The 14,105-nt window shown below is 42.4% G+C and overlaps 1 protein-coding gene across 12 annotated transcripts in view; it reads right to left on the bottom strand.

Annotated features, from left to right (window-relative positions):
- Nucleotides 1–14,105, bottom strand: part of PITPNM2 (phosphatidylinositol transfer protein membrane associated 2) — a 142,001-nt gene that overhangs the window by 80,716 nt on the left and 47,180 nt on the right. Inside the window, exon 1 of one of the 12 annotated variants that reach the window (XM_074887161.1) lies at nucleotides 3,070–3,160. The exons of 10 other annotated variants lie outside the window; for them this stretch is intronic. The gene's annotated coding sequence lies outside the window, so the exon portion shown is untranslated. Of the gene's footprint in view, nucleotides 1–1,304; nucleotides 1,357–3,069; nucleotides 3,161–14,105 lie in introns of those variants that run through there. One more of the 12 variants, XM_074887160.1, reaches the window with a different exon arrangement.

Genomic DNA, 14,105 nt, shown 5'->3' with positions numbered 1-14,105 from the left:
CCACAGCAGTCCTAAAGAACGAGAAGGGTAACTTCATGTCCTTCCTATGACTCTTGTTCATATACTTTTGCATGATATTTGCCAAAAGCATAAGGCAGTTCACAGCCACTCAGTCCAAAACCCACTGCAGCCTTATATCACCTCCCACCAAATGGCAACGACACCAGTCATTCCCCGTTTTACGGCTTTTTTGTGGGCCTTTGCACTCATCTCTTCCAAATTATAGCCCATTTTAGACTATTTCTCAAGGTTATTTTGAATTTTTATCTCCAAATACTTGCAGATCCACTAAACCTGTTTCTGAGACGCACAAATGCTATTTTGGGATTTGAGTCAACATTGGACAGACTCTGGACTGCTTCCTCTAACTCCCTACTGAAAGGAGACATCAACAGCTACTCCACTTTTTCAGTAGTTACAGCCTAGATGGAAATAACATTTTACTACCTCACTTATGCAAATATCATGCAGAAAAGGGAATGAACATTCATAGCTGGTTTAAAAAGACTATTTCATGGAGGGAAACACTGTATGACTGCAAAGTCAGTGTTATAGCACCGTAATACTTCACACTGCTTTCATTAGGCTGAGACTTGCCTTGCCTAAAGGCAAAATAGGGATAAAGTAAGTCCTACTCCATCAGAAACTTGTAATGACACCTAAAATTCTTGCATGGGAAGCAAGACAAACACAGCAGTGAAGGCTGATAAATAATGTTGCAATTGAGATTGAAAGGAAGAGGCCATTTTGCACAAAAGCAGTAAATGTTTTACGTTTCTTTTGTGTCTTTCATCCATAGCATCAACAGATTAACAAGGTTTCTGTGGCTGCGTAATTTCTTTGGAGTTTTGATCTTGGAAATAATTACACTAAATATTTCATAAGTGCCTTTGAAAGTTTTGGGGTTTTTTTAATAAAGAAAAAAAGAATCGCTAGCTGTTCTCAGATTGCAGCAGGATAATGAAAGTGCACAGATAATCAATAACCATTTTCAGTTCATTATTCAGCACATTTTGGGCTGGTGTTATTTCTTCCCCTCTACCATTCCACATCCCACATACAGAGTGATGTAGCATTTTTAAACCATCAGATCTTACTGCTTTTGCAAATCATCCTTAATGTTAACCACAACATGGAACCCCCAGCCTCTAACAACACCTACATAATTTATAGGTTTCCAGGCTGTTTTCAGCTAAGCAGATTGTGAGCTGAGGCAGAGGAGGCCAAATTGAACTACATGCCAGACCGGTGGAGTTTCTTCTTTGGTCTGGGTAACAAATCACTGGGTAATTTCTGTTGCTTACCCTTCAACTTGTTAAGAAGTCTAAAGAAGGGGAAGGTTTCTGTTTTAAATCACTTCAAGAGTCCCCAGCTCAAGGGCCACGGGACAGGTAACTCCAGGTTCCTCCATGGGGAGCCACCGTGGGGCTGGCACTGCTGATGGGACCAGGCCCTTCACTTTGCCCCAGATCCAGCTGCTGCACCAGGGCCACAGCTTCACCTCCACAAAACTCGTGATCTTTGCAGGTTTTTCCAGGACCTGATGAAATGGATTCAAGGAAGAAGATACACCATTGAGTTGCTGGTGTTAGGGACCAAACGGAGTCATGGCAGTTCTGACCAAGGACAGAAACATTGCCATGTGCTGCTGGAAGAGGAGACACCGTTCAGGAACGTGAGGATTAAATCAGGAGCCTTCTGGAAGTAGGAGAAAGCCCTACCCAGAGGAGGCTAACATCTGCCTCTGCCTTCCCACTGGAGAATACACATGTGCCAGACAACTGAGGCTGAAGCGGTTTTAAAGCTCTGAAAGAGGGCAGCTTTTCCCAAGAACTACACACTATTGCTTCATCTAGCTATTCAGACCCAAGACTGGTCCAAGCAGCCTTGCCCCAACGCTAGAAGAGTTATTTTTCCATTACGCATCCAGGAGGGATCTACATCCTGGCACATTTCCCACAGAGTTTGTATAATGACAAAGGCAATTCCTGGTGGCAACTCTCCCTCTAACAACGTGGTGACTCATTGCTGAAGCATTGCTGGCTGCCAACGTTTTCCTATGCTATTGCCCAGTCATCCCCAGGGGTGACAAGCCCCAGACCAGCACCATCATCCTGGAAGCTACTGTGACCCCTGTGCTTGGTGAGATGAGAAGCCCTGAAGCAAGATGAAGGATCGAAGCTCCAATTTTTACTTCTCCGCACCAGGTTAAAGAGTCCCTTTGCAGCTGGGGGTGTATCTCACATGCTTCTTCCAAACCAGGATGTCATGGCCAGTTCAGGCAATGAGAAACCCCAGGGATACTGCCAAGTGTTATTCCACATCCCCAACTCCCGCCTTCCCTGGGAGAATCCAACACCTTCCCACACACACCCCCCAAAAAAACCTCCAAGGAATGAACTATGATCACTTAAAATATAGCCAAAGCTGGAAACTGAATCCAGAACTCGGGAAGGAGAAAGTCACATGGATTAATCCATCAGACCATGCTCGCTTTCCAAGAGCATAAGCAAAGATAAAGCAGCTACTATGCAGAGACAATTCTCTCTTTAAGAAAGTCAAAACCTTATGATTACAGAGTGGAGTTAAAATGGAATCTGCCTGAGACATCAGAATGCCCATGGTAACCCCCAAAACTCCCATAAGATCTTGATGTACTAGTTTAGCTAGAAACTTGAAAAAAACACACTATTTATTGGTGCCTTTCTTTTTCCCCCTAAATAACCAAGTTTTCATGGCAAAGAAATAGAAGTGGACAGTCTATTATATAGACACGATGTAGGAGGCAAATTGAACATATATTTTGCAGTTAGACACAGGCTAGAAAGACAAAAGACACAAAACACAGGATGCCCTGCCATATGGTATTAAAAGGTAAAATAAAAGTCAAATTCTGTCTGTACCTTCAATGCAAACAAACACGAGAAATGAAATTTAAAAAGCACCCACAACAGATACCTGCAAAGCATTTAAAGTACTATTTTAAAAAAAGAAAACACTCAAACAAAAAACCACACACACACATTTGGTTTCACCTTCTTGCTATTTTTTTTTTCTTTTTTTAATCACCTCTTCAATTCCTTCTCTCAATGTACCAACCACCTTCCCAACAGCTCCTGCCACAGCCATCCATCTTCGTATTTCCCACAACGCAGAGAAACCTTCATGAACCTCAAGGCAGAGGACACCTGCAGTAAAGTCAATCATAATAAAACACCCAGGTGCTGAGACAGAATTGGACTAGAGGAGGCTGATTACACCGCAGAGAGTGACACTGTCACTCCCAGGAGGGAAACCAGCTGCACCTTTGTATATTTAACTCCTGTACAAGCTTTTCTGAACACAAGGTACAGCGTGTTTCTACACAATACTTATGAACCCTTCTCTAGATTAAACTCAGGGCCAGCTGTATAGTCTTGCATTTGTTTGGTTTTCTTGACATGCAATTCAATTACCATTGCCATCATTTTGCAGACTGGTTGTGAAACAAGATGTCATATAACGGGGAAAGAAAATGGCATCGTGAAAGGAACATGAGCACCTCCAGCCAGGCTGGACACCCTCCGTCGGAAACCCACGAGTCCCATAAGGGCAAGCTCCAAAAAAAATAATAATAAATGATGAATTCGCCGCAAGCCAAGGACAGGAGCAGTGCCTAAGGAGACAAATGCAGCTACTGGCAAGAAAAGAGGAAACAACACTATTTGACTGAGTCACCCAACCTGAGTAAGCACATGCACAGCAGAGTGGCTGCTCCAGATCTACAACAGCAGTAGTGCCTGGCTGGTGCCCAGCTGTTCTTGCAGCCATCTCAAAGCACTTGATAAATGCATTAAAGCTCTGCCCTGGCCTCAGGACCTAGGGCAACTATCATTATCCCTCATTTGCGGGGAAATTGAGGTCCAACATCCAAGAGAGAATTAGCGACAGAGCAGGTTCAGGAGTTCCTGGGTCCAACTTTTGCAACAAAATAATTTTTCTTTAAATAGAGGAGGGAGTGGTGTAGCTCAAGTAAACTAAGCTTCCCTGATAACTAGCCTAATTCTGCAAGAATAAAATGCAAAAGGTTTGGGTTTTTTTCTTCTTAACAACTGCCTTTGAAGCTACCAGTAATTTCTGCAGAAAATAAAATAATTGCTGGAAATTATATCACAGTTAATTAATTACTCCAAGAACCCAGAGGTTCTCTGCACACATCCCATCCCATCTCCCATAGCATGCTCTGCTCCTGCAGGAAAGCACCTAGAAGCTTCAAGAACTTTTCTGGTTTAAGTCTGGGTAGATCCAGATTTGCTTGATGCAGTAATTTGAACGCAGACTAGCAGAGCCACCCAGGCAGCCTACCACCATGTGTAGCTTCATGACACTTGGGATAAGCACAGCCACAACCAAACACTCACCCCTCCCTCTTCTACAAGGGCTACAGAGCTCCTGACTGCTTCTTCAAGACAAGAAAAGAAACTAGTAAAGATCAAAAGATGCTCAAACCCTCACTTAAGGCAGTATCCCCAAAAGCCTGTGCAAATAATCCTTGCTGTGGATAACGTTATCAGATGTAATAAAGTTGTGCTCTGAACCCAACAGTAGCATTAGTATCTTGGGAATCACAAAACTAACTTTTCAGCTGTCAAATCCACAAGAGAAAACTCTGAAGCAATTTCTTTGGCCTTTTATTTTGTTGTTGAACCCCTCCCATAGCCTCTCCCCCCTGCCACTGGTTTCAGAACGCCAAGATCTGGCTTCACTCAGACTCCTCTCCAGGAAACAACTCTCTTTCCTATGGAGAATTTCTGGATGTAACAAAGCATTCAACAGCTATAGACCACATATTGTGGTTTCAGCCCAACAGGGCAAGCAGAGAGTTTTCCCAAGGGCAGATTTCTCATGTTCCTTGAGGACTTGGGTAGAATTCGATGTGGTTTTATTCCTCAAATTAAATGGGATTTCAACTGTCTTCTCCAACTACAAATTAAGCTTCACAAGTAATCAGGATGTCCTACAACAAGGTGTCATTCTGCACATACGGGACAAAAGAAAACAATTTCATGAGAAGCAAAACAAAAGGAACAAAATCTGTTTCCTGACCTCCAAGGCCCATTCAAATAAACTCTTCTCCTCTGTTCCTCATTCCCAAATGTCCATATTGTATCCAGAGTGTCCTTTTTTGAAGTGTCCTTTATAAGTGTTAAAAAACAAGTCCACAAAGGGTTATGGCGCAAAATTTTCCTTTTCATTAGATGCGCCATAGGACATAAGCCTTGTTCCAGCCTGACAACAGCTGAGGAAGCAAAGCACAGAACAGAAAGTGTCAAATCCTATCAGTTCAGATCTCAGGGACGGCTCTGACCGAGTGGTGCAGTTTCCTGTCCTGGCTTTACAGTTTTCACTCTGGTCTGGCCCATTGTTTTACACCTTGAGAATTTCTCCATCTTTGCTGTTCCAGCTTTGTCTGCCAGCTATCAGAGAGCAGGAGTGCTGCACAGCCTTTGCAAGAGCCACACATGCCCTTCGTTAAAGGGCATTACAGCTGTATTTATATCTGACATAAATCTGCTTTGTAAACAGTGACCTGATTCAGGATCTGGACTTTCTTAGACGGGAACATCAAGAGCACACATGTATGCTGGCCCCTAACAGACAGCACCAGACCTACCTGCCCATGAGAGGAGATGCTGCTCACCCTCCACATCTGCTGCAAGCGTGACAGCATCTAAAAGCCTCTGGAACTAGCAAGTGGAAAGTCAAAACCACCAAAAGCTGGAGGTTTTGGCATATCCAGAAACTGTAACAGCGCCTTGCAGGTAGAGGAGCCAAAGAGCATGAACATTTCAATTTTGGTCACAACATGGCATGAAGAAAAGGATAATTACTCTGAGCAATAAAAGTTACCTGCATTCTACAGGTAATGTAACTGTCTGAGGGACAGCTAAGTTTGGATAGTTTGGTTCAAACTTCACTGCAAATGCTGGCTCACAGTCAAATCAGAACTCAGTAGCTGAACTGAAAATAAATATCCAAGATCTCACTCCAGGCATCAGACCCTGTTTTCTCATCTCATTTCTATTTTTCTATTTGCTGCCAATTCAAAATGCTACAACAAAGAAGTTAGCCCATTAGACTTGTTCTTAGAAGCCTTAAAGTCTTATATATGAAGTTAGTATTATCAACAGAGTCCATGAATTGCAGCTAAAGTACGTGAAGGAAGCAGTCATGACATAACCCCAATTTAATCTGAATCAGGCTGCTACAGTCAAAGAAGTGTTTTTCAAAGTGTTAATTAATTTTTAGAAGAATGGATTAAAGGGGGTTCTCAATTAATAAAATACTTTAAGACAAGCTAGAGAGGATTGTCCATTTTATTAATACAGCAATTTAACAGCTATTCAACATCTAATAATTTCTCATTAAAAAGTCAACCCTCCCCCTTTTCCAGGAGATTAGCTACCCATTTGTCAGACACAATACAGCTTCATTAGCCTAAAAGTTTCTGCTTTTCTACAGGTTTGCTTTTATTTTGCTTGTATCAGTAAGCTAAAATCCAGAATGACAGCAGAAATCAATAACACAAATAGTACATTAGTCTTTCACAAGTCCTAGATGGTATTTTGATGTAGCATTCCCAGCAACATCAGCTGCAATAGCACATACACAAGAGCCAGGCAGAAAACCCCCAGGTCTGCCTACACAATGCTGCCCAAACACACAAGGCAAAGGCTTGTCCATGAGCTGTACCTTGTCTGAAAGAGCACACAAATGATGCTTTTCCACCCAGGGATTACCCAGGAGCACCTCACAGCCTGCCTGGAACTGGAGGCTGTCATTGAAAAGAGGACATACAGCAATTTCCACTTTCACCAGCAGATTCCCACTACCCCGTTGAGTTTTCACATTAAGCATGGTCTTCACATATGTAACGCACAAGGAAATGCATTGTTCTGGGTGAATACATTCAACCCGTGCTGAGGCTCCACAGACCTCGGAGCAGGGCTGGCTGACCGTGAGATAGCTCCTGCAGGTCGGAGCTCAGGCAGGACAGCAGGGACAAGTCCTGGGGTAGGGCACCAACAACATGCAGTCCTCAACACCTCTGAAGAAACGTATACCTAGATGTCTTATGAACACAGGCAGGAGACACATTAGCAGAGAAAAGCTCCTGTGAAGGCAACCCTAAAATAAGTAAATAAATAAAACCAGAAAAGCCCTCTGACTCCAGGAGGAAGGATAGAGCACCACCGAGCAGAGAGGTGTCACATGAGAGCAGCATGGCAGCAGCCCCGTGCTCGGTGTCTGGCCTCATTATCGTGACCTCAGACCTCAGTGCAGAAGGACTCTATCTGCATGGATTTCACTGCAGGATCAGAGCTCTAGGAAGTCCATATAAAACATAACAGAAACTGAAAGAGGTTACAACTAAGGCTAATACCACCCAAAAGCTAAAGCAAACAAAAACATTCCAGTCTATCAGCTTTATCTGCAAAGACTATTCAAGCTACTCTTACGACTGTAACAGCCATATGCACAGGCTTTAATAAGAAGGGACACCTTTCCTCCAGCTCCTGCTGTTGCAATTTTAAGGAATAAATCCAGACATCAGCAGAAGGAGAAGTTCAGGATATATACAGCATCGGTTTCCAAGAGAATATTTATCATGTCACGTGAGACCAACATTTTTAGCCAATTTGGCAGAAAATAGACAAGCTGCAAAGCTACCCTAAAAATACCAGTCATGATAATTACAAGAAAGAAAAGCAAAGCATAAGCAATGGCAACACTAACAATCTATACTTTTAGTGACACCCTGCTAACAATTTTTTTTAAAAATTATTTTATTACATACACTACTTCTAAAAGATTGTCAGTTGCTCAGATGCACAATTTATGTGTTTAGTTTTGTCATGCAATTAAGATACAAACCAAGCTCATTCCAGACTGATGCCTTATGGCTTCGTCTGTGTGATTTACTAATATATTTATCCCTCTCCACCTCTCTTCAGCACAGTACTATGATGTTCCAAATTCTGGAAGTCAATTGCCCCCAACAAACACATTCATAACACTCCCAGGTGCAAGCAGGGCACCAAGCCATGATGGAATGAAGAAATCCTGGAGAGAGATTAGGAAAAAAAGTCAAACTGCCATTGTGCATCAGCTCCACGGTCCATCTCATCTGGTGTGGTGTCTGAGTGCTTCAAAGGATGCCCATAACTCTCACCAGCCGTTAGTTATATCGCACCTGCCCATACAGGAAAGCCTCTCCAAACCCCAACCTGCTAGAGGCAGGCTTATGTCTCAGTATAACATGCGATACAAAAGCTCTATTTCCTACCAAGAATAGGAATGCTACCTGAGGAACAGCAAGGAAGCTAGAAGGAAAGCAAATCAGAGCACCGTTATTTAGGAACTGAAGACCTTTGGATCTGAGGGCAGCCCGTCAGCTCACCCAGACTCACAGGTCCTCTGAGGTGGCAGCTCACATCAGAGAAGCTGGCCAATGTCTCTTGACTTCTGTTGGAGGCAATTCCTTGCAAAAACAAAGCAGGGAGAAGCAGAAAAAGGTAATCTGAAATTGTGCTTCTTGGGAAGGTGTGAGGTTAACAAAGTAACCTCATTAACCAGTCTCCTAGTTGCTTTTTCCCTGAAGATGAGTGCTGCATACCATGGCCTGTCTGTTCTGCTGGAAGTCTTCCACTCATTCACCACTACCTTTTAGTGCAATTATACAGACAAAAGACCAGAGGACAGAAACCACAAAAAAAATTAAAAATGGCATAAACAATTATGTAAATCCAGGATCTTATCCTCTCTGTGCTTCTGCTAAAATACAAGCTCTTGTCAAGCAGCAGCTACCCCTCCTTCCTCAGAACAGCACTATTCAGCTTCAGCAGCTTTAATAAAATTGATAAAGAACAAAACCATTCAAAAGCTAGTAAAAAGCTTAACAAGTTAGCCCTAGGCTAGAGGTGGGGAGGCTAGAAGCTGGCTGACCGGCTGGACAGGAGCCACATGTGGGTGAGATGCCTCCCTGACCACATGCTGGTGACAGTGACTCTTCCCAAGCCATGAGCCAGAACACAAACCAGTTCCTGCTCCTGCAATGAGTAACTGCGGGGCTTGCAGGAGCCAACAGTTGTAAAAGAAAACTTATTTTTGTCACTAAAATCAGCAAGGGTGACTCACAATAGGCTCAGGGAGCCTCGTTGATGAGTTTCATTGTTATGTACCCTTAATTTTCAAAAATACCCTGAATGACAATAGAGCATAATAGTCATAATTAGCTAATGGGAGAGAAAACTTCCAAGTTCCAAACTAACCAGAATTGCTACTTCTAAAAATGGATCAGAAATGAGTGATGCAGTCGATCCCTGTTGATCACTGAAATTAGAAGAGAAAAATCTAGGGAGACTGGCAACTCTCTTCTACAAATTCAGCAACAAGATCCCAATAGCCCCAACAGGAGAAAGAACAGGAGCAAGCACTGTTCAGAGGGCTGGCTTCAAGGATGATTTACTGCTAAATACATTAGAATCATCTCCCACTTACAAAATAAATAGGTCTAACTGTATCAAAATCAAGTAAATCATTGCCTTCTCAAGCACAGGTTAATGCATTTTTTTCCCCAGCAGAGCTAAAGAGGAAAAAAGGACACTGGAAAGCTTTGAAAATTACTTGCCAACCGATGGCTCAATACAAACATTTTGGAAAGTTTTCCATCTTACGTTTTATACAACTGAAACCACTCTCAAAGCAACTGAAAGCACCAGCAACACTGAGAAGCCAATGTGAAACTTCCTCCATTGACTTGGTCAATGCAAAGAGCAATGCAGAAAAGCGGACTTGTTAAGCTAGTGGTCAAATTTAGGACAACCACTACTGCTTCTTAAAAGCACCAAAGTTGGCTGGAATCCTTATTTTGGACTAAAGACCAGTAGCTTTCCTCTGAATAGGGGATAACATGGAAACTATTCTCCTTGTGGAGTTTATTTTGAGCTGAAAATACTTTCCAGTTTCATGCTGACAGACAGGATTGTAACTACATTGTGTTACAGAATAATGACCAAATTTTCAAAGCCTGTCACAGGGGAAAGTAGAGAAAGCTACAGTATTTTTTCCTGTAAAAGTTTTTACACTTTCAAAATAAGGTCATGCTCCTTTAGCACAAAAGAACCCAAATAAACAGAGCACAGCTATCTATCCCATCTATCATCCAAGGCAAGATAAGATAATCAGATTAGCCAAACAGTTATAAATTGACCATATCTGAAGGAGAAGGAAGTAATTTTCTCATATTGTCTCCCTGGCAATCACCTCCAAGATTTTCAAAACAACAGTATCAGCCTCCCAAACGCTTCCCAGCACTGAGCTCCTCTGGGATTCAGGGACAAATTCCTTTAGTCTCTCTGGAAGCTCTGGGTTAGCTTGTCCCATGTATTGGAGAAAATGGTTTGCTAAGATGATGTGGTAAAAGCATGCATTAATACCTCTAGTTTTATCCACACCTCTGGTGATGTTCTCAAAGAGCATTCTTGTGAATGGCTACAGAAAGCCTCCTGGGAGAAGTTCTTCCACTCTCTTCACCCAAGCCAATATGCACTGGGTGCAGCACAAGAGGAGATTACAAGGACAAAGTAAATGGTTTTCTGTGCTCCTCTAGCACCTTTCACCCCAAGTGGCCCAGCACCTCTTACTTCAGAAATGCTGCCAGACCAAGGGCAATGGGAACATCCAAGAAGAAAGCTAAGGAGCATATGGAGGTTTTAAAGGCCCCACCCAAAAGAACAGAGTGAACTGCAAAGCATGGTATTTGCACCAAAAGGCAGCCATCTCTGAAATCCCACCTCAGCTGCTTGTTTATGGTTTGAGGTGCCCTAGGACCTATGCTTAAATTGTGACTTAAAGTCCTACTCAAAGTGGAAGGGGATTAGTTAACTAAATGCATTTATACCTTTAGAATTCGGTTCTTACACCCAAAGACACCTACAGGATCTGCCATCTGTACTGAACAGTGCTTTGGAAGAAGCTCTCTAAGCTGGCATGGCAGATGAGCACGCACAAAGTTATGGTAACAGCAAACACAACCCACTTAAAGCTCTTCAACTGTGAAGGTGATTGACAGCATTTCCAGATTAGAAGCCTTGTTCAACACAAAACCATTAACTAGACAATATCACATGCTTTTTTTTTGTCAATGGCAAGTTGCTAGTTTGCTGGAGCACAAGGTGCCTCGTTTTTTCCCTTAAGACACCACTAATCCTGTATGCAGAGCTGAAATATCTCCGCTGCCCAGCCTGGTGTCCTCAGCGTTGAGAAATACTGGAAAACAGTGCTTTGATTCACACCAAGGACAGTTAAAAGAAATGTCAGCAGTTTTTATTTTAAAATGCATGTAGCTTTGTGCACAGAGCTAGGAACACTCCCAGTTCCCTTAGATGTTTTAGCATATACCAATTCTTCCGAAAAAGGTGGTAGAGACAAACCTTTCACTCGACAGAAGTGTCATTCTCGGGGTCAGCCACAGAAGCGCGTCTCCTATTCCACTCCCCAAAACAACAGTCCCATCCCTGGGATCGCTCCTAACATGCATCACACACCGGGGGACTGGTGACCATAAGGTCCAGCCTCAAGCCTGCCTGGCAATGTCAGCTTCTGCAGCTTGTTGGCTTAATCTTCTCAACTCCAGGGGACAGAGGAGGCATCTCCTGGATTGCCATTTCTGTAACTGGCACCCCTAGTTATGTCACACACCCTCTGCCCCCCTCCTGCAGCACAATTCAGGCACAAAATTAGCACAAGCTAAACAATACAGAGAGTGACTGTGCTGCAGTCATGAGGGTTACTACACACCACCCAAACCCATGACATTTCCATAGAAACCACAGTGGGAAAGAGAAAAGCCTCAAAAAGCTGGCAAGACAAAACACCCATGGTGAAATAAGTAATTCTGGTGGGAAAAATATACATGTGCAAGATCCTCCCCAGTTCTCCAGCAGCTCAGGCATTCAGAGGTAACACAGTTAACACCAAGCTGACGCCAACGAAACTTTTTTCGGTCCCTCAGGCTGCCTGATGGGAATAACCATGCTTTCCCAACAGCGATATTTCGGAGGACAAACTTGTTGGGCATTATAAGCAACTTTCTTCCCTGTTACTTACAGGGGTGTTCTTGTTGTTAATGTCACTAAACACAAAGAAACTTCCTTAACTTTTTCTTAGATTGGGTAAAGCATTCCAGAACATATATTTTCCTCATTAGCAGGATCAATTAAGCAAATAAATACTGGAATGTGTAAGAGAAGGAATTGATTCTTTTGGTCAAACAAACCTCCCCGCAGAGAAAGAACACCCAACAAACCACCACGTTACTCCCAACAGCACACATATTCAGCTGTAAGCTAATAAGCCACTCCCAGCAAATAAAGAGTTTAAATGTTCCATTACATACTCGCCTACTCCAGAGAAGTACTTTTGTGTGACATCAAAGAAAAGGAAAGAGAAAAAGAAAGAAAACAATCAAGAACTTAAGCGATGGGTTTTAAATAATTTGAGATGCTCTGCTCTTGTTCTGGAAAACTAGTCATATTCCAGTGCTTGGCAGAAGCAAGCCGGTTCTACTGGGAGAGACGCAAACATGCACGGAAGGAGGTTGTTTGTTACAAACTGAATCATTCAGTGAGATGCCTGATGCATCTCCAACCCCCTTCCAGATAGAGGAATAACATCCACAGCTTGCCTGGTGCTAAACTCAATTGACTACACACTACAGTACCTTCCTACAAAAGCCAGAAATAAAAGCCAAGCCAAGCTCCAGGAGGTTTGGAAGCAAATCTGGACATAAACACTTTTCAAAAGGTCAGAGATGTTTGGTTCAGGCTCATTAGCTTAAAGAGCAACAAATTTTAGTGTGACTGTCATCGGGACTGTACAGAGATTCCCACGACAAACACCATCTTCACGCAATAAAAAGCAAACTTGCTTACCGTGGCACAACACGAAGCTGCCTGCAGTGCTTACGGAGAAGCTGTTCTGCCTAAACAGCCCACCTCAAATTAACATCGCTTGCTCCAGGCACTCAAATCATGTGCAAGTTACACTGAGCAGCTCACGCCACTGAATCTTTGCTGTTCCCTCTGCTCAGCTTATACAAGTCTACGAATCATGCCAGTCGTCAAATGGGGAGCTTCACGAGCAAGAATGCAATGTGTGCATCTTGCTCTCCTATTATGGTTGTGATATTATGAGCTGATTGCCCCTGTTTTTCCCTTTGGTAAGCCAAAGCTTTACCACTAGCATCTTTCATACACAGCAGATGACTTTCTGCTTAGGAAAAAAAAAAACCATGATTGCTTTTTGGGTCTTGAAAAATACTTTAGTCTGACAGATAGATTCTTTCTGGAATTAGTTTCTAAATATATACTCTACCTACCACTTAATCAAAAGCAGAGCTAAAGACAGTAACATGTCAATACATTAAATGGTTTATCTCAGAGGTTTTACAGCTACTTAATAATGAGTTCTGGTAACTGCTGCCTGTATATGTTTATTATTGTAAGAGAGTCCTTAAAAAAAAAAAATAAATCTGCGTAACAGCATAACCTTTCCTTTCAGCTGCATAAAAATGCCATACTCCAATCATCGTTAGCAAGAAACCAAAAAAAGGATGAGCAGAAGCTACAAAATGCAGTAAATTACATTCTGGGAACAGCTTTACTGCCACCATGTTTTATAGAAATCCTATTTAAAATTCACACATGGAAAAAAAATAGATATACACAAAAAAGCAAATCTGGACAAGAGCGAGAGCAAATATGTTGTGTTCTCTGACAAGCAGGATAATAAAAGCAGAATGGTAGACTAGAATCTGACCTTTAAGGGTCAGTCACATTTTCCATGTGCTGTTAAATATCTCTTGCAAAAGCGGGGCGGGGGGGGCAGGGGAGAATCAATTCATTTAAAAAAAAAAAAAAAAAACCAAACACAAACCATCAGTGTTTACATGAAGTAACAAGTAAGAAATTATTATTTTATAAATCTGAGCAAACTTCCCATTACTTATCTGGACAAGAAGAAAGTTTAGCGTCACTCTGACAATACTTTGGTATTTAAAGGTT

This window comes from Strix uralensis, chromosome 17 (assembly GCF_047716275.1).
Source record: "Strix uralensis isolate ZFMK-TIS-50842 chromosome 17, bStrUra1, whole genome shotgun sequence".
NCBI lineage: Eukaryota > Metazoa > Chordata > Aves > Strigiformes > Strigidae > Strix > Strix uralensis.
Note: the sequence above shows the minus strand (reverse complement) of the source record. Positions and strands in the feature narration are given on the sequence as shown.